At 42.9% G+C, this 25,888-nt stretch overlaps 1 long non-coding RNA gene across 2 annotated transcripts; it reads left to right on the forward strand.

The window, feature by feature from the left end:
• On the forward strand, positions 6,320 to 24,135 carry LOC110256326. 2 transcript variants are annotated; one of them, XR_002337739.1, is made up of 3 exons: positions 6,320 to 6,569; positions 22,819 to 23,108; positions 23,986 to 24,135. It is a non-coding gene; the product is annotated as an uncharacterized LOC110256326 (long non-coding RNA). The 2 variants fall into 2 exon arrangements; XR_002337738.1 differs by having other exon boundaries at positions 6,321 to 6,569; positions 22,819 to 24,135.

Raw genomic sequence — 25,888 nt, forward strand, 5'->3', positions numbered from 1 at the left:
TGTAGGATTTTAGCTAAGCGTATAGGAAGCTTCAAATTATTCCCTATTTGTATGACTGTGGTAAGTAATTTCTTTAGAAATTCGTTTCCTTGTCCATAATCTGGATGAAATAAAAAATATCTCAAAGAGATGCTATAAACAACAGATGAGATGATGCTGATGTAAAATGCCCAATGCAATTCAGGACATGTGAGTCGTTATGATAGAGTCCCTGCTGCACAGGTGACCTCCAATCAGAAGTCATTCCTTCCCCTTGGCTGCCCTGGTAGAGCCACCAAATAGGCACCAATAGGCAATATCTAGTCCCCAGCTTTGTTACTTTAAAAACCACATTGATGGAGTTTCCACTGTGGATGAGTGGGTTAAGAACCTGACTAGTATCCCAAGCCTCTCTCAGTGGGTTAAGGGTGCAGCGTTGCTGTGAGCTTCGGTGTAGATTGCAGTTGCTGCTGGGATCCCGAGTTGCTGATCAGGGTCAGGGAAACTGAGTCATCCCAGCCAAACTTTCACAAGATTAGCTCACAGACCAGCAAGCTGATGCCTAGTGTTTCTTGGGAAATGTAATGGTCAAAGAGACTGTGTCTGGTTATGAGGCTGGTTCCTCCCTGTTGGAACATCCTTGGAGCATCTGTTTCAGGTTCAGAAGCCTGCTCAAGAAGGACTGGGCTGGAACACAAAGAATGCTATGGTCTCACTGTCATGTGCAATGGACTCCTAGTAATTTATGTTTCTAGCCCACTGTTAGGAGCTGAACTGTGTCTTCTCAAAAGTCATGTATTGAAGTCCTTACCCTCAGTATGTGACTGTATTTGAAGGTGAGATCTCTGAAGAGGTTAACCAAGGTAAAATGAAGTCATTACAGGTGGCTCTATACCAACATGACTGGGGTCCTTATAAGAAGAGGTGATCAGGACACAAACAGAGAGGGGGAAGACCACGTGAAGACATAGAGGAAGGAAGATATCTGTAGGCCAAGGAGAGGGCCTCAGAAGAAACCAGCACTGCTAACACCTTGATCTTGGACTTGTAGCTTCCAGAACTATGAGAAAATATTTTTTCTTCTTCTTTTTTTCTTTTTAGGGCTGCATTTGCATCATAAGGAAGTTCCCAGGCTAGGGGTCAAATTGGAGCTGTACCTGCAGGCCTACACCATAGTCACAGCAACGCCAGATCTGAGCCCCATCTGCAACCTATACTACAACTTGCTGCAACACCCAATCCTTAACCCACTGAGTGAGGCCAGGCTAGTGAACCTGGATTCTCATGGATACTGGTCCGGTTCTTAACCTTCTGAGGCACAACAGGAACTCTGAGAAAATACATTCCTGTTGTTTAAGCCACCCTGGGATATATCCTTACTTCAGCCCTAGAAACTAACAACCCCAACCCCTCACTCACCTGCTGAGTGAGCCTGGGACAAATGCTTTCTACTACCCAATTCTCTTTTTCAGTTCTCCCCTGTAATTACAGCACATACTGAGATATGTTACAATTCATTGGCGCAAATAAATGTTGGGTATAAACTGACCTGTGTAAATAAATTTATTTGTAGAAATACATACAAGCAGATAATCAGAATCCCTTGTTGAAATTTAAAAAAATATTCTAATATAGAGTTTGCCAGTGTCTAGCATAGGTTTCTTTACTAAAAAATGAAAAAGAGAGAGAGAGATTTTGTGATAAAACACATTTGGAAAATACTGCATAGTATAGTTTCTCTTAGAAGTTCACCATGTACATTAACATATTAACAATTCTTGGGAGTTGCCATTGTGGCTCAACGGTAACGAACCCAACCAGTACCCATGAGGGCACAGGTTTGATCCTGGCCTTGCTCAGTGGGTTAGGGATCCTGCGTTGCCATGAGCTGTGGTGTAGGTGGCAGACGAGGCTTGGATCCCGAATGCCATGGCTATAGCTCCAATTTGACCCCTAGCCTGGGAACTTCCATGTGCTGCAAGTGTGGCCCTAAAAAGACCAAAAAAAAAAAAAAAAAAAGAAAAAAGAAAAGAAAGAAAGAAAGAAAAAGAAAAATTCTGAGAAGCACTACAATAAGGAATGTTTTAATATTATTTAATCCAGTATTTGAAGAAATTATTTGGTCATGGAACACCTTCCTTCTAGTAGGATTCTGTTTATAATTCACTTTGGGGACTCTTGCTCCAGTCTAATGCTTCCCACTTACCAATCATCACTTAAATGTGTTTGTTCCTTAGAAGTTAGTTAATGTCATGTGTCATTTTTTCTCTCTCTCTCTCTCTCTTTTTTTTTTTTTTTTTTTCTGGCTACATCTGAGACATGAATAAGTTCTTGGGGCAGGATTCAAACATGAGCCACAGCAGTAATCGGAGCTGCTGCAGTGACAATGCCAAATCGGTAACCCTAATCACTGAGGGCCAGGGAATTCCAATGTCATCCTTTTTTATTCCCATGGTTTTTGTTTTTCACAGGGAAACATTTCTTGGCTCTTTTCCCAGCTGCCCAAACTTCTGGTCTTTTACTCACACACTATGGAAAAATAAAATTCTCCTTGTAAAACAAGGCAAATGGAAAAACAGAAACCATTTGAATCAATGTCATTATCTTGTCACATTAGTTAACTGTAAAATTTTCTTCAGGAACCTAGAAAATACAGGAAGCTCCCACTTGATGAAATGGACTTTTTAAAGGCCACTTTTTGAGGTTTCTGAGAATTCCCCCCACCGCCCCACCCCGAGGATTTCTAATTGCAGCTAATATCATTAAGAGCCAGATAAATAACTAGCTGGGAACCCATCTGTTACCAGTGTGATGATGAAGAGGCCTCTCTGGAAATTAAAATTATCCTACCTCTAACCATCTTCAATTTGAGTTTTATCTTGATTATAAGAGAAAAGTCAATTCACTGAGTTAAAAGCTATTGTTATTTATAATTGATTTTTGCCTCACTCCTTAGCCAACAGACCAACACAACAATTATTCCTCTTTCAGTCTATTCTTCACTTTCATCTCTCTTATGATTCTGATTGTCATTTCAGATGCTGCACCTTGGGAAACAGCAGCTTAGGAAAAAAAAATATTTGAGAGTGAATGTAAAATTCATTTTCTAAAATGAATGAGCTAGGATGCAACTTACAAAACTTCCAAATGCCTCTGTGGAATTGCAAATAGAGTTAGAAAAACTGCCCAGAATTTTAGAATTGAGAGAGAAAACGATGACTCTTTCATGTAACATCCACATCCTCCCATTTTTCTATTAATAGGAGACTTGGGTCCAGAGATAAGAGAGGCTGTGTGGTACCCAGCAGAAGGAGGCATGTCCCAGAGAACTGGCCTCCATCTTGCGTCAGGCCACTTACCAGCCTGGTGACCCCGGGCCATTAGCATCACAGATGAAGCCTTTGTCATTATGGCAAGGGAAGGGTCCCATATCGGAAGCCTGGAAGGTCGTGGCAGGCCTCCGGGAGTCCCAGTTTACATAAGGACCCAATGACCCTGAGAAAAACAAGGAAAAAAAAGTGTCGGCAATAATATTAATCCTGGAAATTCTGGCATTTAAGGCTGTCCCAATGTAAATGGTGCCTAAGGAAAAGACTTACTTGTGGGAGTTGTAGAAAAAGTTTTGTGCTTTACTGAAAAGCTAGGCATTGTCTAGAGGACAGCCCTCAGTTTATCTGATTCTAATCTTTCATTGCCTTTGAGCTATTTTACAATCTTTTCAGTTGTAAGTAATTGATAGTTATGCAAGATGAGTCACACAGATGTGCAAATTCTGTTCTGTCTGGTAAAGGTTCAATCGATTTCCGTGGCCCCTCTGGAAAAATCAGTTTGCCTCCATCTACACATTCATTTCATTATTTCTGACCTATAACTATGTCTGTTCTTTGAATTACAATGTCTATCTGCTTCCTTCATTGATTAATGAGAAAGTAAAATCTTTACCATATATATGTACATTAACATTATATATTTATAAATATGTTTACATACAAATGTATATTGTATGGACATATATAAAAGATAATTAAAATTTAGGAGTTTCGGTTATAGCTCAGGGGAAACAAATCTGACTAGTATCCATGAGGACGCAGGTTTGATCCCTGGCCTCACTCAGTGGGTTAAGGACCTGACATAGCTGTGAGCTGTGGTGTAGGTGGCAGACTCAGCTCAGATCTGGCATTGCTGGGGCTGTGGCATAGGCCAGCAATTGCCACTCCGATTCAACCCCTAATCTGGGAACCTCCATATGCCTTGGGTAGGGCCCCAAAAAGACCAAAAAAAGAAAAGATAATCAAAATTTAAATCACACAACACATGCCACACACATAGACTATAACATACGTGTGTGTGTGTGTGTATAAATTTATGTGTGTGTATGTGGTGTGTGTAGCATTAGTTTAATTTTAATTCTCTTTTAATAGAGGGTAAGATGCTCTTTTTTTTTTTTGTCTTTTCTAAGGCCGCACCCGCAGCATATGGAGGTTCCCAGGCTAGGGGTCAAATTGGAGCTATAGCTACCAGCCTATACCAAAGCCACAGCAACACCAGATCCGAGTCGTGTCTGCAGCCTACACCACAGCTCAGGGCAATGCTGGATTCTTAAGCCACTGAGCAAGGCCAGGGACCAAAGCCATGTCCTCGTGGTTCCTAGTCAGATTCATTTCCACTGCACCACGACAGGAACTCCTAAGATGCTCTTTTAACAGAGGGTTCCACCCAAATTTCTTCCAAGTCAACCCAGAGAGAAACTGTTGGGAGTTGCAGGAGTAATGTCAGTATTTCAAAAAGAGTTGTGAACCATTAGCGGAGACCTTCTTCACCTAGAAAGACAGCACCAGCAGCTCAGCAACAGGCAGTTAAGTCAGAAGTGGGGCTTGGACAGCGGCCAAATTGCTGCTGTTGTGTGACTCAGCAGCAGCAGGTTAAGAAGGGCCGCATAGGAGTTCCCGTCGTGGCGCAGTGGTTAACGAATCCGACTAGGAACCATGAGGTTGCGGGTTCGGTCCCTGCCCTTGCTCAGTGGGTTGGCCATCCGGCGTTGCCGTGAGCTGTGGTGTAGGTTGCAGACGTGGCTCGGATCCGCGTTGCTGTGGCTCTGGCGTAGGCCGGTGGCTACAGCTCCGATTCAACCCCTAGCCTGGGAACCTCCATATGCCGCAGGAGCGGCCCAAGAAATAGCAACAACAACAACAACAACAAAAAAAAAAAAAAAAAAGAAGGGCCGCATATACGCGGACACTGCAGGACTTTGACGGACATTAGCTGCAGCTGTGGACAGAGGGGAACCGGCACGCTGAGGAATGCCTGATCCTAGGAGTTCAGAGGAGCTCAGGGAACCTCAGACCTATGGATTTTTTTCTTGTTGTCACTGTTAATTTTACCCACATTCTCTGAATAGCTTCCTTAAAGCAGCTGAGGAAGGAAACAAGGGTTAGGTTATATTTTGCTATATTCAAAGGGTTCTGATCCTAGTACTCCTTATACAAGAACATGGGATACCAGGTTATGTAGGAAAGCAAATATTTTATACAAAATACCCTCTTGGAGTTCCCTTGTGGCACAGCAGGTTAAGGATGAGGCATTGTGATTGTGAGGGCTTGGTTCACTGCTGTGGTGCCAGTTGGATCCCTGACCCTGGCACTTCCACATTCCTTGGGTTTGGCCAAAGAACAAACAAACCAACAAACTCCTTGAGCTGCCCACTTTTAAATTTATTTTTATTTTTTGCATTTTTAGGACCACACCCACAGCATATGGAAGTTCTCTGGGGGTGGAATCGGAACTATAGCTGCCAGCGTACACCACAGCCACAGCAACTCGGGATCTGAGCCACGTCTGCAATGTGTACCACGGCTCATGGAAATGCCGGATCCTTAACCCACTGAGTGGGGCCAGGGATGGATCCCTTGTCCTCATGGATACCAGTCAGGTTCGTTACCATTGAGCCACAGTGGGAGTTTCACGACCATTTCTTTAAATCATCTTACTCTCTCAGACATCCCTCCCTAAACACTCTCATTATCTGTACCAACCATCAATCAAAGATTTAGGTCAGTCTCTCATCAGCTGTCAGAAACTATAAGGGTATCTGCCATTTTCAGATGGTATCTGTAACTAGGAAGACTATAATGAAATCAGTTGCAAAATGAAATTGCAAGTCTTCTAAAAGATGAAGGTTCATGAAGCAAGGAGTCTGACTTGGAGAACTGTTTGAGCCCTGCACAAAGTCAGGACAGGCGGGAGGAAGCAGTTAATAACAGAGGAAGAGAAAACTGACCAGACAGATTTGGCAGATATCATCGGTGACTCATTCAGCATCTCCCAGCCCCTTCTTTTCTTGCCTGCTTCTACTTTAGAGGCTGGGAAAGCTGAAATAACCTCTCTCCCTCTCTTGCCTGCAGCCAGCAAGAACCAGACAGCCCGAGCTCAAATCTTATTTTGCCCCTTCCCAGCTGTGTGATCCTGAGTGAGTCACTGACCCTTTCACCCTCTGTTTGCTCATCTATAAGATGCACCTGCTTCATGGAGTTGTTCTGAGGATTAAGTGGGTGAAGCCCTAAGGATACTTCCTGGCAAATAGCAAGTGATCGGTAAGTGGGACCAGGAGTCCAACTGACCTAGAAATAAGGTCACACGCATGTACCCCACTTCAGGTGGAGGTGAGGAGACATGATTATCGGCCCCACAGACTGCACGCTTTGGAGGAGGGGTGTTTCAGTGAGGGAAGTTCTGGATGTTGGGCTGACCAAAAGACTGAGTCATCAGGGTTTAAATGTCATAAACCATCCATTCACCGGTGGCCCAAAGAGAAGGCGAGTAACTCCTAGACTATTGAGTTCCAGAACCATTATCACTGCGCCCTTGAAAGTTCAGTCCGGAGCTGAACAGGCATGAAAAATTCTTTTCTTCTTCCCCTGATGTCCCTCTTACATTTTCTTATGCTTAATTTTCTCCACCCCATGTTTAGTCACATGAAATTGGGATAAACACTCCTCTCCCATCTGCCATGTCAATATGTAACTATTTGGAATGTAGAATCTTGCCAACCTTTGGTTGCCTATACAATTTTGCTCCACTTTAGTGGCACTGTCAAGTTCTTAGTATTTGCATGGCTCATGCTCTTCTCTAATGATTCTTCTGGTAAGCCCCTCCTTTTTTTTGAGGATTGTTTACTAACAGTCTCTCAATTTTGCTGGTCCATACCCTGAACTCTTCAGGGACTCAGCCTGGCTTTCATTCCCTGGCAGGCAGCCTGGCTGAAGACACGCATCCCATTTTTCAGCTCCCTGCAATACCTTGGCTGCTTAGTTTTCTCTAGAGCATAGTGAAGAGCAATTGCACCCAAGCCTGTGGCAAAATCAGTGCCAAGAACAAACAGGAGGCGCTCCGAGCATAAAATTACATATTTCAAACTGAGGAAAAGTTTCCCTAATCATTTCCTGTCTTTTCTCAGTTCCTTCCATCCCATCTATAATCATCCTCCCTAAAGATAAAAATAAAATCTGGTGGGATAGAGTCTCTGAATTTTAAACAGATTTGTTGAAACAGGTTGTAGGGCTTCCATTTTGTGCAAATTTCCATTTTGTGCAAATTTCCAATTTGAAGAGAATAGGTATGCAATAGGTATTAGGAGAAACCAGTGAAATATATGGAACTTGAAATGATGAAGTTTTGTTAACAGCACTGTGGAGTTGGATTTGTTTTTCTGTTGTTGTTGTTGTTTTTTCTTTTTATGGCCACCCCTGTGGTGTATGAAAGTTTCTGGGCCTGGAAGGTTCCCCAGCCTATGCCACAGCCACAGCCACAGCAACACGGGATCCGAGCTGCATCTGAGAGCTACACTGCAGCTTGCAAGAAAGTTGGATTCTTAACCCACTAAGTGAGGCCAGGGATTGAACCCACATCCTCAGGGATATTTTGACAGTATTGTTTGAAGCATAATTTTATTTTATTTTTAAGCTGAACCTTTTTTTTGTTTTTGTTTTTAGTTTGTTTGTTTGTTTTGCCTTTTTAGGCCTGTATCTGCAGCATATGGAAGTTCCCAGATCAGGGATCAAATCGGAGCTGCGGCTGTCTGCCTATGCCATAGCCACAGCAATGCCAGATCAGAGCCATGTCTGCAATCTACACCGCAGCTCACAGCAATCCTGGGTCCTTCACCCACTGAGCAAGGCCAGGGATCTAACTGGAGTCCAAATGGATGCTCCTGGGGTTTGTTACCTTTGAGCCACAATGGGAATTCCTCAAAGCATAATTTTAAAGTATTATGGGCAAGCAAACACTTCACAAAAGAAGCTATATCAAAGGTCAAAAAGCACAGGGGAAAAAATGTAATTATCATTAGTCATCAGACCATGCAAATGAAAACCACAAAGGGATTTTATTGGGATACAGCTACATACCTTCTAGGATGGAAATAATGACAAATCCTTTATCCTCTCTTTCCTGAGTTAGGGTGCTGTGGACTAGAGCCTTGGAGAGCATGAGGCTCGGTGGGTTTCTGGTGTGATTTATCCTTCCCTTGGCCTTATGTCTAACTTTAGTAAATACAGTTGTAAGTGACCCAAGTCTCTAAATCTCACTGTAGATATGATGTCTGCTCCTTGGACAATACTGAGTTCCTCATGGACAATTCCTAGCTATATTGTCTTTGTCTTCCCAGTGCCTGCTATAACAATAAATGTATGCTGACTGTATGAAATAAGGCATGTTATATATTATTGGCACATGGAAGAACTGGGACTTCTGGCATGCTGTGATGTAACACCCTAAATTTGCCTGCCATATCTACAGATTTGTCTGGTGGCACTAGTTCTCCCTGTGCCCTTGTAAAAAAAAGTCAAGCAGGGGAGTTCCCACTGTGGTGCAGTGGGTTAAGAACCCAAATGCGGCAGCCTGGGTTGCTGCAGAGGCAAGGGTTTGATCCCTGGCCTGGGAACTTCCATATGCCATGGGAGTGGCCACTAAAAAAAAAAAAAAAAAAAAAAAAATCAGGCTGGTCCTGGGACTTCTCTAGCTACTTCTTAAGTCCCAAACCCAGTCTCAAATTCAGTATTTAATATGGGTAGGCCAGGATAAAATGCAAAACTCCAAATGTGATTTAAAGTTGAATTGCTCCCCTTGGGCATAAGGCTGCCCAGGATGGCTGCAAACAGAAGCTTTGGTTTGGAGGAGAGACTGTGCTTGTCTTTTCTCTTGCTCCTGCCTTGCTGATTTCTGCCTCCTCCATGTTGCCTTCTGGGGTTTCTGACCTTCTAGGGTCTGAAGGTGACAGGAAAGTTCTGAACTGACTGATTTTGTCATCTGTTGGCTCTAAGCTTTCTGAGTTTGGCAGGGATTAAGTCAATGCTTCATTTCATGAATATTTTGTGGGTTCTTTGGAGAGCTTTGCTCCCTCCCAAAAGAAAACATAATTATCCAACTTGCAGTTATCTTGCCTGGGGTGACTTCAACCCTATTCCATGGGTACTTGCCCTAGGATGTTAATTAACCCCCAAGAATCCAGCAATACTTTCACCTCCTTTCAACTATTTTCCCCTCTGTGGATCTCTGGGGTAGGGCAAAAGATGACCCCATGCCAGTTCTCTCTCATGTTGTGACTTACATGTATGCATGGGAAACACGTGTTCTTATCCTGAAAAGTCTGTGAATGATGTCTGATTCTAATCTACCCCCTCCCCCCACTTTGCTTACCACCAAAGCTGTTGGCCAACCCACCCTTTAAGGCTGAGTTTCACTTCTCAGGCCCAGATTTCTGTGACCCAACTATGAAGACCCCTATCTAGCACTCTCAAGGCCTATTGCATTGGGTTTGAGATAGAGAAATCCTTGCCCCTTGACTGGGATCAGACACTCAGTGAACAACAATCTAGGAGGAACTCATGGCTCAGCAGGTTGGGGATCCAGAGTTGTCACTGCTGTAGCTCTGGTTACAGCTGTGGCGCAGGTTCGATCCTGGCCCAGGAACTTCCACGTGCCATGGGTTCGGCCAAAAGAAAAGAAAAGAAAACAATAATACGCTTCCAAAAATCCATTCCCCATTTCTCTCATATCTCTACTCCCTTCAATCCTTTTTCTGCCTTTGAAGCAGGGAAAGAGCTCAAGAATCTATAAGCACTTTTCTGCTATATCCTTTGGAAGTTTGCATGTTGGAATGCATTATTTCTAGCACCTCAGCAATTGCACACACATCTAAAGGAACTGAAGCACAAACGCTATTAAACATAAAGTAATTTTCCAGTGAAAATTGGATGAGGGGCTGTCATGACTGAATGCCCCCAGAGGACCCACACGTGTGCCCTGACAACTTCAGGGATGCAGAAGGAGCCCCACAAACATGAGGTCAAGTTTTCCATAGATGGAAGATCAGAAGGCTCTCCTCCTAAGGGAGTCTGTAATGGCCAACACTAAGTGAGGACAGCTGGGATGAAAGGATGGCCCTGCCCTGAAACCCTCCTTGGCATGCTACCCCAAAATATAGCACCTTGGAAATTGAATATTTTAAGCTGCAGGAATTTGAGAAAATGGCAGAAACAGGAAGGTCACCCTGAATACAGGTCTAACTATTTTTTGGGGTCTTTATTTCCTTATGAAGGATCCCATGTCTGTAAAACTTATAATAAATTTGTAGGCTTTTCTCCTGTTAATCTGCCTCTGTCTATTTAATTTTCAGACCCAGCCATCAACCCCAAGAGAACTGAGGGAAACTTTTTCCTCCCCTGCACTGCTTAGGATTTCTTTCTCTCTAGCACCACAGGTGCTAGAGAGCTCAGGACCCTAAAAAATGGCACAGGAAGATCCAGGGCCAGGCTTTTCCCAGAATCCTTGCCCCTCCTTCAGGCTCAGGAAGTGGATGAAACCACTGGGAAGGAAACCAAGAGGCTCTCTTTATTTCTGGAGCCCAGGACTTAGGGAGCCTGTTTTTGGCTTTTTCCCACCTGAGACACCACCCCAAACTCCACATCCGACAGCAATCTCCCATGATGTTTTGCTAAGAAGCCTCCAAAGAGTTCCCTCCAAAAGCCTCACTAGCTTTTGTAGTATCTTCACTTGTCCAAATAAAATTCCAAACACTCCCTCCTCTTCTTCTGGGGAGGAAGGAAGAAGGAAGAACTCATTTGACAGTATATCTGAATCTAAAGACAGCTATTCTCTCTTCTCCCCATCTTAACATATAGCATGGTTTCTAAGATCTCATTTGTGAAGGCTGAGATAAAGGGGAGCAGGGAGAGCAGAGCTTCAGAGGACTAGACCAAGAATGCTAAGAATAGATGGAAGTGAAGTTTCAGGCTGGAGAAACCCTGAAGATCCAGGAGTTCAAGACCCATACGGTGCAGGACAAATGGCGTGGGGGTTGGGAGGCTGCAGAGGAGCATGATAACCTTGGACCAGAAGTTTCTTTCAACCCTCAGGTTAGAAGGCTCAGCTTCCCCATGGATTAGGGCCAGGACAGTGGGTGAAACAATCCAGAATAATGCATTATCCATCCAAGCTGCATCCTGCTGTTGTACATGATACCCAGAGATTCTTCACCCCCAGAACACCGGTTTGGATGACTCACTCAGAAAACAAGACAAAGAATGGGACTATGGGACCACATGAGGTCCCAGCAAGCAATGCAGAGTAGAAACACTTTCATCTGTTTGAGTGGAGGGGAACCAGGAGAACTTTATATGGGAAAGAGCCTTAGATAACAGCTTGTCAGACATTTTTGTGACAAATGTTTAAAAAAAGACATACCTTTAGCTTTCATGGATGAATGAAGGAATCCTATCACTTTTTTTCATTTGTTATAACATAAATCATACAGCATAATAGAAGATTAAATGACAAGGGAGTGGCAAGTGATAGTGTAACCCATTTGGGTTTGATTTCGGATTAAAATTCAAGCTTACCAATATTTATACTAGGATTTCACTTCTTTGAGTATCCTCCTGGCACAGGGTGCTAGGCTAACAGTGGTGAGGAGGAGGAGGAGGTGCCCTGAGGGGAAGTGGCTGTTGATAACAAACCTGAAGAGCTTCCCCAGAGTCTTGCTGCAGAGCCAGCACCTATTGTGTTCTCAGCATTGTGCGCCTCTAGAAGATGATCACGGGAACACCAATAGTAATCATGTAGAAATCTTTCTACTGAAAAATGTCTGTCAAAATGTTCAAGTTGACCCAAGAGAGGCACCATTGGAACAATAATGAGAGATCATGATTCAGCCATACTTTTGGATTTCTTTTTAGTAATGTGTGACCCTTCACCTTTGATCCCTTGACCTGCCTTACTTTGGTAAACATTCCATTTTTTGATTTTGGTGTATAAGCACCTTTCCTCTCTCAAAGTGTAACACACTGATTTCCTCGGATAGAGATACCCTTTGAGTGATAAATTTGCAAAGTGCTCTCTTCATTTTCTGTATTATTAAACTTTGTTTCAGTTTAAAAAAAAAAAGAAAGAAAGAAAAGAAAGAATACTCCCAATGAAAATCCCAACCTTTTGGCTTCTATGTTAGTATATATTTTTTTTATTTTTAATTTTTTTATACCACTTTAAAGGTTACACTCCATTTAGTTATTACAAAGTATTGGCTATATTCCCCATGTTGTACAAAACATCTTTATAGCCTATCATACACCCAATAGTGTGCGCCCCCACTCCCACCTCTTCTAGTAACCAAACACCAGTTTGTCCTGTCTGTGAGTCTGCTTCCTTTTTTGTTATATTCACTAGTTTGTTATATTTTTCAGCTTCCACATATAAACAATATCATACAATATTTGTCTCTCTCTGACTTATCTCACTTAGAAAAATGCCCTATCATTTTTTTTTCCATCTTTTTAGGACTGCATCCATGGCATAAAAAGGTTCCCAGGGTAGGGGTCAAATCAGAGCTGCAGCCACTGGCCTACGCCACAGCCACAGCAATACAGTGTCCGAGCTGCATCTGTGATCTACACCACAGCTCACATCAATGCCAGATCCTTAACCTACTGAGTGAGGCCAGGGATCACACCTGCATCCTGGTGGATACCAGTCAGACTCGTTTCCACTGAGTCACGATGGGAACCCCAATGCCCTATCATTTAGATAATGTTAGGATATATATTTTTTAATTCCTCTTCCCCACCCTTTTTTGGGCAAAATTCTCCAGCCATTTGAAACCTAACGAATGTGCCTTAGACTCTTTATTTCCTTAGCACATCCTTCATAAGCTTAAGCCACTTGCCAGGAGGGAAAAAGGAAGCTCTGAAATTAGACTTTCCTATTCACAGGATTTGTAATTCACAATGAGAAGGTAGCAAAGCCTAACAATTAATTTACTTCTTAATGTGAATATTTAAAATTTTAACTCATTGTGTGATTGTGTGTGTCTGTGTGCACATGTGTGTGTTCACGTGCACACATGCACCTGTCACATGAGACTTGGTATCCCTTGGCGTTTCAGTTGCAAATTTTGAGCACGTGGAGGGTGTATTAGGTATTCTCCGCAGCCGGTTCTGGTAGGAAATTGAGCTCCTTTCATTCAAATGAAAAATGAATCCAATGCTCTTTAATGGGATTTGTATTCCATTAGCAAACAAATGGAAGGAAGAGTCTACCAGTGAACACCATCTAGATAACAGAATTAACCTAATTTAGCTCAACCTGATCCTATTTTTTTAATCCTAGAACACAGTATGTAGTGTAGAAAATTCTAAAGTTTCCTTTAATCTTCACAGTTCTTTCCAATTTTGTGCCTGAAAACAGATACCCCTGTATGATTCTGTTACTAGAAATGATTCTTCTTAAATTAGAAGAGACCTTAATGTAAGTAACTCCTTAGTTATCATTAACTCCTAGCCACAGGTAACTTACCTTTCTGCATCTGTGTTAAGCTCTGTCCTCAAAAGGCCAATTTATTGTTTAAGGAGACCTATGGCAGTCTCCATGGCTAAAACAGGTAATTCTTCTTCCAATAAATGAGGCTTCACATTTCAAATGAACTTCTATAAAACATACAAGTTCAAATAAGTAAGAAAATTTTGATATATCACCACAAAAACCCTCCCTTAAAAACAAAAAAAAACTTTGTTTGGAGTTCTTGTTGTGGCTTGGTGGTTAACAAACCCGACTAGCATCCATGAGGACTTGGGTTCCATCCCCGGCTTTGATCAGTGGGTTGGGGATCCAGCATTGCTGTGAACTGGTGTAGGCTAGCAGCTATAGGTCCTATTGGAGCTAGCCTAAGAACATCTATATGCCATGGGTGTGCCCTAAAAAGACAAACAAAACAAAACAAAAAAAACCTTTATCCTACCCCTGCACTGTTGAGCCATAGAACAGTGAAACAGGGACTTCTGTGGACAGTCTACCTCTGCAGATGGCCTCTGGTTGAAATTTCAGAAGTTGGAGCTTTAAAATGGATTCAGGATGCCCAGCTTTTGAAAATAACATCAAATACTCAGTAAAGATGTAGCCCACCAAATAGGATTGTTCCTTCCTAAGTTTCCCTTGATTGTTTGGTTTTACCAAAACAATGAGAACATCAGTAACAGCTAAAATTACAGAGGTGCTCAGGCCTCTGGCAGGCAAGGGTAAAGCTTAATCTTTCTCCAAGTCTTCCCCCAGGATAGTGTGTCAACCAACCAGCATTTGCTTTCGGGATTTGAAGGAAGTGGGTGTGTCACTCAGCCCCATAGGTGCCATTTTCCTTGGTCTCCAGTGGTCCAGGGTCCTGCCCTCAGCCTCAGTGGTTTAGACACTCAGTCTTGGGGGGGTCCCTAAAAACTGACTCATGTTTATAAGGGGCTGATGTACAAGTTCATATAGTAATTTCCAGTGAGAAGTAGAACTCTAAGGTCAACTGGATGTGCCTATCAGTTCAAGCAGCCCTTTCTTTCCCAGAGGCAATGGAAATCAGTTCAGCTAGTGGTTATCTGATCAGCAAGTCCTCAGGGCAAGGGATGGAAGTTATTTGAGTGGAGGGCTTGGTCCTGGCAGATTTAAGTGATACCCCCCCCACCACTGACCATTTCTGCAATTGTTATTCCTGTCCTGCACACTGGCTGGGTGCTCCTCTCTTCCCTGGATGGTGTTTGTGTGGGCACCAGTAACATTTGCTTCAAGGACTGTCCTTTTTCTGATGTCCATAGTCACGCAACCCCCTCCTAATGATGCTTGCTTTCTTTAGAGAATTAGGTACATTTAATCAAGTTACCCACCCATGGACTGGGATCCAGTCTGCATCTGGTAAATTTGCATATCTCTGTTCTGAGCCTTTTTTGATTCAGAGGATAATTTATTTCCTCTTTTTCTGAGTGTGGTGAGGGAGGGGCCCTCAACTCATGGTTGCCTCCACTTAAAACCTATATATAACATCAAAGGAAAGCTGAGAAAGATCCCCGGAGATTGTGTATTATCAGGAAGTTGTGTTATCCTAGAGAGGAGTGTTCAAGGTTAGATTGCTGTTTACATTGCTCCTCCTGGAGAGGAGCCAGAGGTCATGCCAGATGTGTAGACAGAGTAGTGGGGGTTGGTGAATAGGGGGCTGCTGTGGTGGTGGATATTCTATTTGAGCAAAGATAAGGACATAGGTATGGCTACCTTTTCTGATAGTTTGTAAAGCTGGTGTTATGGCAGCTGCCCAGCAGCCCGCTGCAGCGTATCAGCTCTGCCGACAGCCCTGTGGCTGTAGTACACCAGCTCTAATGACAGCCTTGTGTCTGTAGTGTACTAGCTCCAGCAGCTCTGTGGCTGCAGTGTATCAGCTCTTTTACCCGGCGAGAAACCAAGCAAGCACTCGGAGAGTTAGAGAATTCAGGTTTATTATGCCAGCGGACTCAGAGGAGATTACTCTCCAGAGTCTGAGCCCTGAAGAAGGGTTTCACAAGGCTTTTATGGGCTACCTCTTCCAGGTCCATGCTTGGCTAGTTGGACCGGAGTGACGTCAGACAAGGTAGTAGATGCGGAAACAAGTTTACAGAATCAGATGTGTTGGGGAGGGGTGGTTAGGGGCAGTTGGCTGGCCTTTGCTTAGTCATCATGGCTGGGGTCTCTCCTTTCTACCTTTTTATTGGGACAGTTTCTCCTACACTGGAACCTTTTTCTTAATTGTATCTCCAGCACCTAGTGTCTGATACATAGTAGTTGTTCAACAGGTATGCAGGAAAATATCAGAGATCAAAAAATACATGTACTTAGAGTAAAGGGTTCATCTGGAGAATTTCATGTTGGGTAGTGCCCAGTGGTGGAAGGAATAATGATGCTACAGTCAGAAGATCTGAGTTGTGTGATCCAGTGTGTGACTTGGAACAAGACAGTTCACCTCTTTTGAACTTGATCTCCTCATCTGTAAAACAAGGAGGATAATACAGGATTGCTGTGAAAAGCAAGTACAGTGGTGAGTGTAAAAGCTGCTTTGGAAAGCACAGCACTCACAGAGGATGGTGGTAGTGAGGACAGATATCTTAGCTCTTTGATCATCCAAAACAAAGCTACTAACCAAAGAGGGTTGTGAGTCTGTCTGTATTGAATTCCCCATCTGTTATGCAAAATCATGGGTAAGCCTACTGGTGACACTGGGGATGGGTTGGGGGGAGCTGGAGCAGGATGGGGAGTTTATAGACTTGCCTATTCTGGGCATTCCCAATAAATGAAATCATATAATATGTGGCCCTTTGTGAAAGGCTTCTCTCACTTAAAATTTTTTGAAGTTTCAACCAATACAGGAGCATGTATCAGTACTTCATTTCTTTTTACTGCTAGATAGCACATTTTGGTTATCCATTCACCAGTTGATGGACAGAATTCTATACCCAGCCAAAATATCATTAAGGCTGAGGGCACAATAGTGATTCTTACAGGATTTGCAACATGCTGGTATTTTCAACCCTGTTAACACCTAAGTGCTAAGTTGAAGGAAAAGATTGGAATTCAAATGAACTGCTAGTCACATATTTCATTCATTTCATATCCACTTATTAAAAAAAAAAAAAAAAGACAGTCCATGCTACTCACTTTAAAATAATAATTCCTCTGCTTCCTCTCAGGGGCAACATGCCATATAGCAATGCTCTTTGTGGAGGCACAAGAGAATACCTATGTGTATGATGCCGTTTTCATTGACAGATGTGGGAAAATTAAATCTTGCATTAATTCTTTCTAAGAGAAAACTGTGGCCCAGTCCATGCAGGAAGCGACTCTTTCTTTCTTCCATGACATCGATAGAGCCAGTAATTGGAGCTGCTTTTCCATTTGCATTGAGGGACCTGAATACCTAATGACCAGCCACTGAAGCCAGAACTTCCATGGGATGGAGGGTCTGGAGCTTGCACTGCATAAAAGTCACAGACTCATCAGAGCATTGAATCTCCTAGCATTTCCTCACTAGCTTCAAGATCACAAGCCCCAGACTCCTGGTCCTAGGTGCTTATGCAAGAGGGTCTAGGATTAAACAATCCAAGGTTGGATACCCTCAGGCTAGAAGCCCTGATCAATGAGAAGAGGGAGGTCATACTGGACTGAGACTAAGTCTGCGTGGGAGGAAGACTCTAGACAACAGAACTGGTTCCGCCCTCCCTAGACGTGGAGAAACGCTGGAAAGAAACGAATAACCTAGCAAGACATTTCTCTTCCAGAGAATGCTCACTTTTGGTTTAAAACAACAGTCATACCTGACTTCAGCCTTAGATTTCCCCTTAGCTCTTTAAGATTTTCTCTTTTGAAAGTCAAAGGAAATGGGACCTCTAAACAGATACCCTTGCCTGAATTGTGTGTTTTTTGTAATTTGTGGTTTTCTGAGTTTATAAGTAGCACATACCATGAAAATTTGAAGAAAAAGAAAGCAAAGTTAAAAAGTAGGAAGAAAATAACAGTAACTTTCCATTCAGATTTAATCACTGAAGCTGCAGTTTTCTTGTCTTGGAAGTTTCTGGTTTATATGTTTGATTTCCTGGACTTGGGCATCAGGGCTTCCCTCTTCTCTGTCTTTTCTGTCTCTACCCAACTGTGGAAAATGTCTCATTTGTCTTCTTGCCCCTACTTGGCATCAGCCATGTCCACAGCATTTCCAAAGTGCTGGGCATTTCTTTTATCCATGAACAACCCTCCTGCCCCCATTGCTGTCTGCTTTCTCTGGTGCCTTAAGTGCAATGTGCCCCTGACTTTCTCGAGGATACAAATTAGAGGTGGTTTAAGGCTTCCTAATGGCTTGAAGTAATACTTTCAGAAGGGAACATTTTTGCTTCAATTTCTCAGGACAGGCCCTTCTTTTGCCTTAAAAATATTTTTTTTTTCATATGTCCAGTGGTTTACCTCCACACAGAGTGGTTGTTCCTATGTGTTCATTGTGTATTGGGAGGTGAGATAGATTCTAGCAGCAATCGTGTGGCTTCCTGGTCAAATCCCACAGGGCTAGTAAGGAAAACAATTTGAGGTTTTCCACAGTTCTGCTTTTCTAATTAGAAGTCTGCTTGCCAGTGGTAGGGCCTGGTAGCTGGAGGCAGTACATGACAATCCTGCCCCCAGCAGAAGTTCCTTTGCTGGGTTTTTTGGGCAGCCGGAGGCTCATGGAAGCACCTTACCCTTTCTCGGCCACCACCGCCCTCTTTAGGAATCTGCTTCATATTTGGAGACACCATCTGCTCCCATTTGGAGTGCATGCCACCGCTGGTGTCTCACTGTGCAGGGCTCTGGTGCTGATGGGATTGAGATTTCACACCTGACTCAGATCCTCTCAACACTACCTCCCACTTTCCTGTGGGTACTCCTCTCTCCAGTTTCTCCTCCTCCAAGATAAGGGCTTTCAGAAGAGACCTGCTTGAGCTCCCTTCCACTCACTCCCTGTGGCAGACAGGACATCAATATTTGCTGCCCAGTGTCTGTCCCCACTTCCTTGTTGCTTACAGAACCCTGCCTTTGTTCTCTGGGGCCACTGTGTGCAACCCAAGGTGGACCACACTTCACCTAAGCTAGTGGTTCTCCAGGAAGGTTAACCCACACCAAATGATGCTTAAAAAATTTGTGTGTATTTGGGGCTAAGGGGGGCGCCAGAGAGTGGGATTGCAGGTGCCAGACTCCCACAATGTGGCAGAGTTCTGTGGCACAAAGACATATCCTTCTAATGCCCACTGGAAATTCGTGTAGATTAGAAAACTGTATCTGCTGTGCCCAACAATCTAACTCGATTTTACATATAAATACAAAGTATCTGCTTTGTAACTTTAACAAATACTGACATTTTCCAGGAGTGCAGCTATTGCATAAATCAAGGAAAGATTGTGCTATGTTTGATGTTTGTGCTATGTTTTGAAAGTACCAGGAGCTGTTCACTATTACAGAAAATTACATCACTGCTGGGCGTCAGTCCTTGTATTTGAGTTGACAGTGCCACACCCCAATATCATTCTGCCTTGGTAACTGTCACAAGCAATTATGTGACAGAGGGAACTAGAGTCCCTGTTACTAGACTTAAAAATCAAATATTATTAAATAAAGGGAAATTCGTGACACAGTAATCTGACTAAAATTTATGGAGTCATTTTCAAAATAATTTCATGTTTTTCATACCATATTTGAAATTTTTGTTGGTTCATTTAACATAATGATAAGAAATCTATGCTGTGAGAATAATATTAATTTATGCCAGGGTTGCCTATTGTTTTTCAACCTTATTTTGATCCTCTTGCCAGAATTATACCAAACACCTTCTCTATAGCCTCTTTTTTCTCTTTTTGGAGTTCCTGGGAGAGGTTATTTATTTATTTATTTATTCTTTTATTTATTTTTGAGGTATAGTTGATTTACTTTACAGCCTCTTTTTTTTTTTTTTTTTTTTTTTTTGCCTTTTCTAGGGCTGCTTCTGCAGCATATGGAGGTTCCCAGGCTAGGGGTCTAATCGGAGCTGTAGCCACCGGCCTACGCCAGAGCCACAGCAACACGGGATCTGAGCCATGTCTGCAACCTACACCACAGCTCATGGCAACGCCGGATCCTTAACCCACTGAGCAAGGCCGGGGATCGAACCCGCAACCTCATGGTTCCTAGTCAGATTCGTTAACCACTGTGCCACAATGGAAACTCCTACAGCCTCTTTTGAGTTTTTCCTAGAATACATTTTTTTTCCATCACTTATTGACACACAGTTTTGTAAGTCCTCAAGGCTAAGCATTAATCTTGAGGTGTGAAGTCTTCACAATAAGAGATGTGGTTTCTGTAGTATTTCCCCAGTTGCTCTCTCATGTCATACAAAAAGAAATTTTATTTTATTTATTTATTTATTTACTTGCCTCACCGGAGGCATTTGGAAATTCCTGGGCCAGGGATGGACCCCTCACCACAGCAGTGACCTGAGCCATAGCAGTTTCAATGTCGAATACTTAACACACTTTGCACCATCAGGGAACTCCAAGAAAGAATTATTTTTGATGCTGCACTTAGTTAGCAATGAGGCTCAGCTTATTTGAGAAGATGTCATAGTCTTCATCTCCACACTCTGTAATTTGTGTGGACAGTCAACGCTTTTCCTCCCTTTTTCTTTATCATATTCAAACAAGTCTGGTTCGTCACTAATTAAACTTGCACTAGATTTTATTCTAGTGCACATATGAACCTCTGCTCTTTCATCATCTTCTTGTACTTCTTGTATGGAGTATCTTCCGATCTTCTTTCTCTTTTCTTCTCAATTATCCTTATAAATAGGTGCAACATCCACCTCTGACATTATGTCTTCTCATGGAGTCATAAAGAGCCAATTATGCATTGAAATGTATAATGCTGTATTATGCTTCTCTTATTTCTTAGTTTTATGTTACAGTTAGGGCATTATTTTGAAATTACAGCTATAAATAGTCTGTATAGTCTATTCATTGCCTTTCAGGATAAAAGAGATTACAACATTTTTGTTTAGTTTAAAGGGAGGAGAGGAAAGGGAGAATTTGTTCTGATAAGAGTGGGTCCAAGGAAAATATGAAAGTCCTGTTCCCCACTATCTGGCCTCCCTGGAGCAGTGAGGCAGGGGGTGAAGAGGGGTGTGTGTGACTCAGTTCTAGGCAATGAGATCTAAGCAAACATCTGCTGGGCAGAGTTTTGTGTTCTTTTGATGAAGAGGGACATTTGTGGATTACCTGCCTCCCCTCTCTTTTTGTGGACTGGAATGCTGATGCATGATTAGAACTGCACCTTGTGTCAAGGACGAAGCCGATATACTAAGGATGGCAGACTGGAAAGAGAAAGTGTCTAAGTACCCAGGTGTTTTTCTGTTTGTTTGTTTAGTCTTTAGTCTTTGTAGGGCCTTGCCTGCAACATATGGAAGTTTCCACTAGGGGTCAAATCGGAGCTACAACTGCCGGCCTACATCCCAGCTACTGCAATGCCAGATCTGAGCCATGTCTGTGACATATACCACAGCAATGCTTGAGCCTTAACCCACTGAACAAGGCCAGGGATCAAACCTGCATTCTCACGGATCCTAGTCGGGTTCGTTAACCACTGAGCCATAATAGGAATTCCACAGATGCTATGTTTAACCTACTGAACTAGAACAAATAACCACATACTTATGGCTATTTAATCATGGGGGGAAAAGGCATTGTTGAAGCCATTGTAAACTGAGTTTTCTGTTACCTGCTTAACTAACATAAACTACCTACTTCTTTGCCTACACTTAATCCTGTGTTGACTGGCTGCACCTGTATTTGCCACCCCAAGTGCCTATGCAGCATCCTAAACCAGTAGTGATTTGGTAATCACTTTTCTAAAAAAAATCTATAAATGGTATGTCTTCCAGTAGTCACCATTATGCTTGTGGAAACTGCCCATATTCTCTCCAGCATGCTCGGTTTGAATGCTTATTCAACCTTATGAATAAACCATAGGAGGGAACTCAATCCCATGATTACTGCTCTTTGATGTCTTCTTAGAGGGCAGCTGAGCAGTCCTAGCATGGCCTGAAAGCCTAAATGGCTGAACCCAAAGGTCCAGTAGAACAGCATGTCACCAGAGTTCTGTTGTCAGGTTAACACAAGTAGCATAGACAAGGGGAGGGGGGGAGCCTATCTATTAACTCTGCTACTGCAACCACTTCAAGCTAATTATTTAAGTGAAGTGGTTTTTGCCTTAATTATGGAACATTATTCAATTAAATTACATTGACTACCCACAACCTTTGTTCAAGGAGCACTTCACATAGAGACACCTCTAATCAGAGCACAAAGCACTTAAACAAATACTTGATCTGGCTAAATGGAAGTGAAAACTGTAATGCATGACACTCTTCTTGCTAAGGGAAATTTTCAGCCATTACGTCTGAGCAAGACCAGCCTTTAGAAACATGGAGCAACTACTAGCATCCACTTAGAGTAATTTGAGGAACATGGGATAAAGCACCTGAACTGTATTTGTTCTAAAAAACAAACAAACCTTGAAATCATCCTTGTCCTGAAATAGAAAATGATGGAAATTATAGTACAATTGATTTAATCCTTGAGCAACCAGCAGAACACACATTAGAGACTCTAAGAAAATTTGCCATATTACATGGAAGTTATTTTGTCCAGAAAATAGATCATTTGCCGTAATTTTATGGAAAAGTTTCGGCTGCACTCAGTAACTGCTCTTTCATTCGGTGCCTGGTTTGCACCAGGCCATGTGTATTGATATGGACAAATATCAATAGCAGGAGAAACACCATCCCTGCTGCCTCTGAGTTGGTGGGAGTCCAAGGGCTGGGCCAGTTGCACTGACCAGGTCAAGTTGAGCTTTGGGGACAGATATGTCCAGGGGGGTACTCTGTTCTGAGAACACAAAGAAGTCACCGGAAGTTTTTCACAGCAGTCTCTGTGTCACTTTTGATAAACCTTCTCTCTCTGCCTGCAGAGACTGGATGGAGAACAAACAAGACCAGAAGCCATGAACCCAGCCAACAGGTATAGAGGTGGGGCTGGGAGGAAGATATCATGAAATGGCTTGAATGAGGAAGTAGACTTGAAAGAACCTGGGTGAATTTCTGGACATGGGGTTGGGATGATTATGATTCATTCAGTGGGTCTGAGCTGGTGCCCAGGAAGTTAAATGTCTTTTAAGAAACACAAGCCAAGAGTTTTGGAAGAACATCATGTTTCCCCTATCTTCACTTCATGATTAAGGAACCGGAGGACCTAAAGCTGGTGAGTGATGTTCCCTTGGTCACTTAGCTTGAAAATATGGCTTTTCTCTTGGCTGGTTGGCACCTCAAGACTTCTTTCTGCTTCGCTGTTCTGCCTTTCCTTCCCCTCCAGCAAACCTCAAGGAATGAAACTTCCCATAGCCTCTGTTCCGGGAGATGAAGAGGTTAACAATGTTTGTTGAGGATTTTTCCTCATGTTAGGTTCTGGCTAGATGCTCCATATTATCTCATTTTTTACGGTATTATTGGAGTTCCCTGGTGGCCTGGTGGTTAAGGATTTGTTGTCACTGCAGTGTCTCAGGTTTCATGCCTGGCCTGAGAACTTTCACATGCCGTGGGTGCTGCCAAAAATAATATATATTGCATTATCATCCCTGTTCTGACAAGAAAAACCAAGATTAAGTGACACGTCTAAAATCACATGGTTAGTCATTGGTGGGGTCCAAATTCACATCCATCTGGTTCTAAAAGACACACAACAGCTTTATACCTTGTCTGGTGTCTCCTCTGAGCAATAGCCATAGTGGGGTGGGAAGAATAGGGCTACCCTCTTTTTACCACTTTAAAACTGCAAGATGGCGTGTGGCTGAACCCAGTTCAGCCAAAGCCCTATCTTAAGCCTGTGAGGGGCTGTGATCACTCACTGTTGATGGGTACATCAATTAACACATCTGCTGAGATTTAATACTTTAGTCAGTCCTTGGCAAGCATTGTAGATCTGACCTTCCAGCCACTTAGAGAAAGTGTGGGGGCCTTTTCCAGGCTCAGATACAAATGAGATCCAGCTGTCTATGACTTCAACCCAGGCCAGATGTTTTAAATGTTGTTTCCTGCCCAGTGTATCTTTTCGTTAACCATTTTTTTTTTTTAAACTGCAGGCTGCAACCCGTTTGTGATCCTAAAATCAATTTAGTGGATCACAACAGTCTTCTAAAATATTGGAATAGAATATACTGCTCTAGCAGAGGGTAAGAACAGAAAACATCAGAATGTATCCCACTGAGTAAAGAGTGTAATTTTGTAAAACAGTCCATTGTGTTTGTATGTGATTATAAAAAATTATATTTCTTACTCTGAGTTGTGGTTTTAAAAAAATGGAAAGCCACTGCTTTGGAGGCTTGTCATCCTTCCTTTATGGGTCCTGAAGGCAGCTCTCTCGAACCAGGGGAGAAAGTTACAAACAGAGAAATGGAAAGGAAAGAAGTGGAAGGCGGAGTCTCCAATCGGGCAGGAAAATAACAGCTCACGATAAAGGGAGGTGTTCTTGCCCACAAGTCATCCAAGGCCAGTGTCCTCAGAGAGACCCTTCCATGTACAGCGAACGACTTTGTTGTATCACCTTTACTCTCCCGAGTCTCAAGATTGCCTTGGGACACTGCTTTGTGGATACTCAAGAGTTTGGTTTTCTGGATCCTGCAACATGAAACAAAGACATATCTGCGCTTCTTTTTATTTGTATTTATTTATTTCTTCTTTGCTTTTTAGGGCTGTACCCGCAGCATATGGCGGTTCCCAGGCTAGGGGTCGAATTGGAGCTATAGCTGCCGGCCTACACCACAGCCATAGCAACACCAGATCCAAGCCACATCTGCAACCTGTGCCACAGCTCATGGCAATGCTGGATCCCTAACCCACTGAGAGAGGCAAGGGATCGAACCCGCAACCCGCAACCTCATGGTTCCTAGTTGTATTCGTTTCTGCTGCACCACGACAGGAACTCCTGTGCTTCTTTTTAAACTGTTTATGATGGGAAAACATTGAAATATACACAAATGAAGTCTGGAGAGTTTGGTGAAACCCCACACACCATCGCTGAACTTCAGCAATGATCAGGTTGTGGCTGATCTGGTTTCCACTGTATTTTACCTGCTTCCCAGAAAATCTGTCCTTTCATCTGTAAATATTTCAGTGTGTATTCAAAGAGGTGTTTTGTTTTCATTTTTGTTTTTGTTTTAACATGTATGCCCACCAGGAACCTCCAAATCTCATGTGCTGCAGCTGAAGGGAAATGCGTTCCCTGAAACATGAGGCTTTGGCAGACAGGCCCCATATAAAGTACATCAAATTGCTGGTGTTCCCTCATAACCAGACCCCCAAAAGAAAAATCTAATTACATATCCTAAGACATCTTCCAAAAAATAATTTTAAAAAAGAAACAGAATGGCTTTATGAAAAGACAGGCTAGGCCTAAGTTAAGAGCTCCTGGTCACCATAGCTGCTTACCAGAGACTGTCTGGTCCCATAGTGCCATTTTGCACATGAAGTAACTGAGGCCAGAGAGATAGAGGGGCTTGGGATAAAGGGCCAGAAGACAGCTCTTTTGATCTTCAGTGCACATAATCTCAATAATACATGATTAATACCCTCCTTCAAAGTAGGAGAGGGAAAGGTAATTGAAGGGGTGGCCTGCCAGTTGGGAAACGAGAACTAACTGCAACCTAACAGATGTCTTCTCATCGATATTCTAGATCTTTATTTTTCCTGAGTCAAATCCCTGTATCTTTTGCTGGCTGCAGATCAATTCCACTTTTTTTTTTTTTTAAATGTAAGGCCTGAAAGTTTATTTATTTATTTATTTTGTCTTTCTAGGGCCACACCTGCAGCATATAGAGGTTCCCAAGCTAGGGGTCTAATCAGAACTGTAGCCGCCGGCCTACACCACAGCCACAGCAACGAGGCATCCGAGCCGAATCTGCAACCTACACCACAGCTCATGGTAATGCTGGATCCTTAACCCATTGAGCAAGGCCAGGGATGGAACCCGCAACCTTGTGGTTCCTA

The sequence above is a fragment of the Sus scrofa genome, chromosome 13 (assembly GCF_000003025.6).
Source record: "Sus scrofa isolate TJ Tabasco breed Duroc chromosome 13, Sscrofa11.1, whole genome shotgun sequence".
NCBI classification, from domain to species: Eukaryota; Metazoa; Chordata; class Mammalia; order Artiodactyla; family Suidae; genus Sus; species Sus scrofa.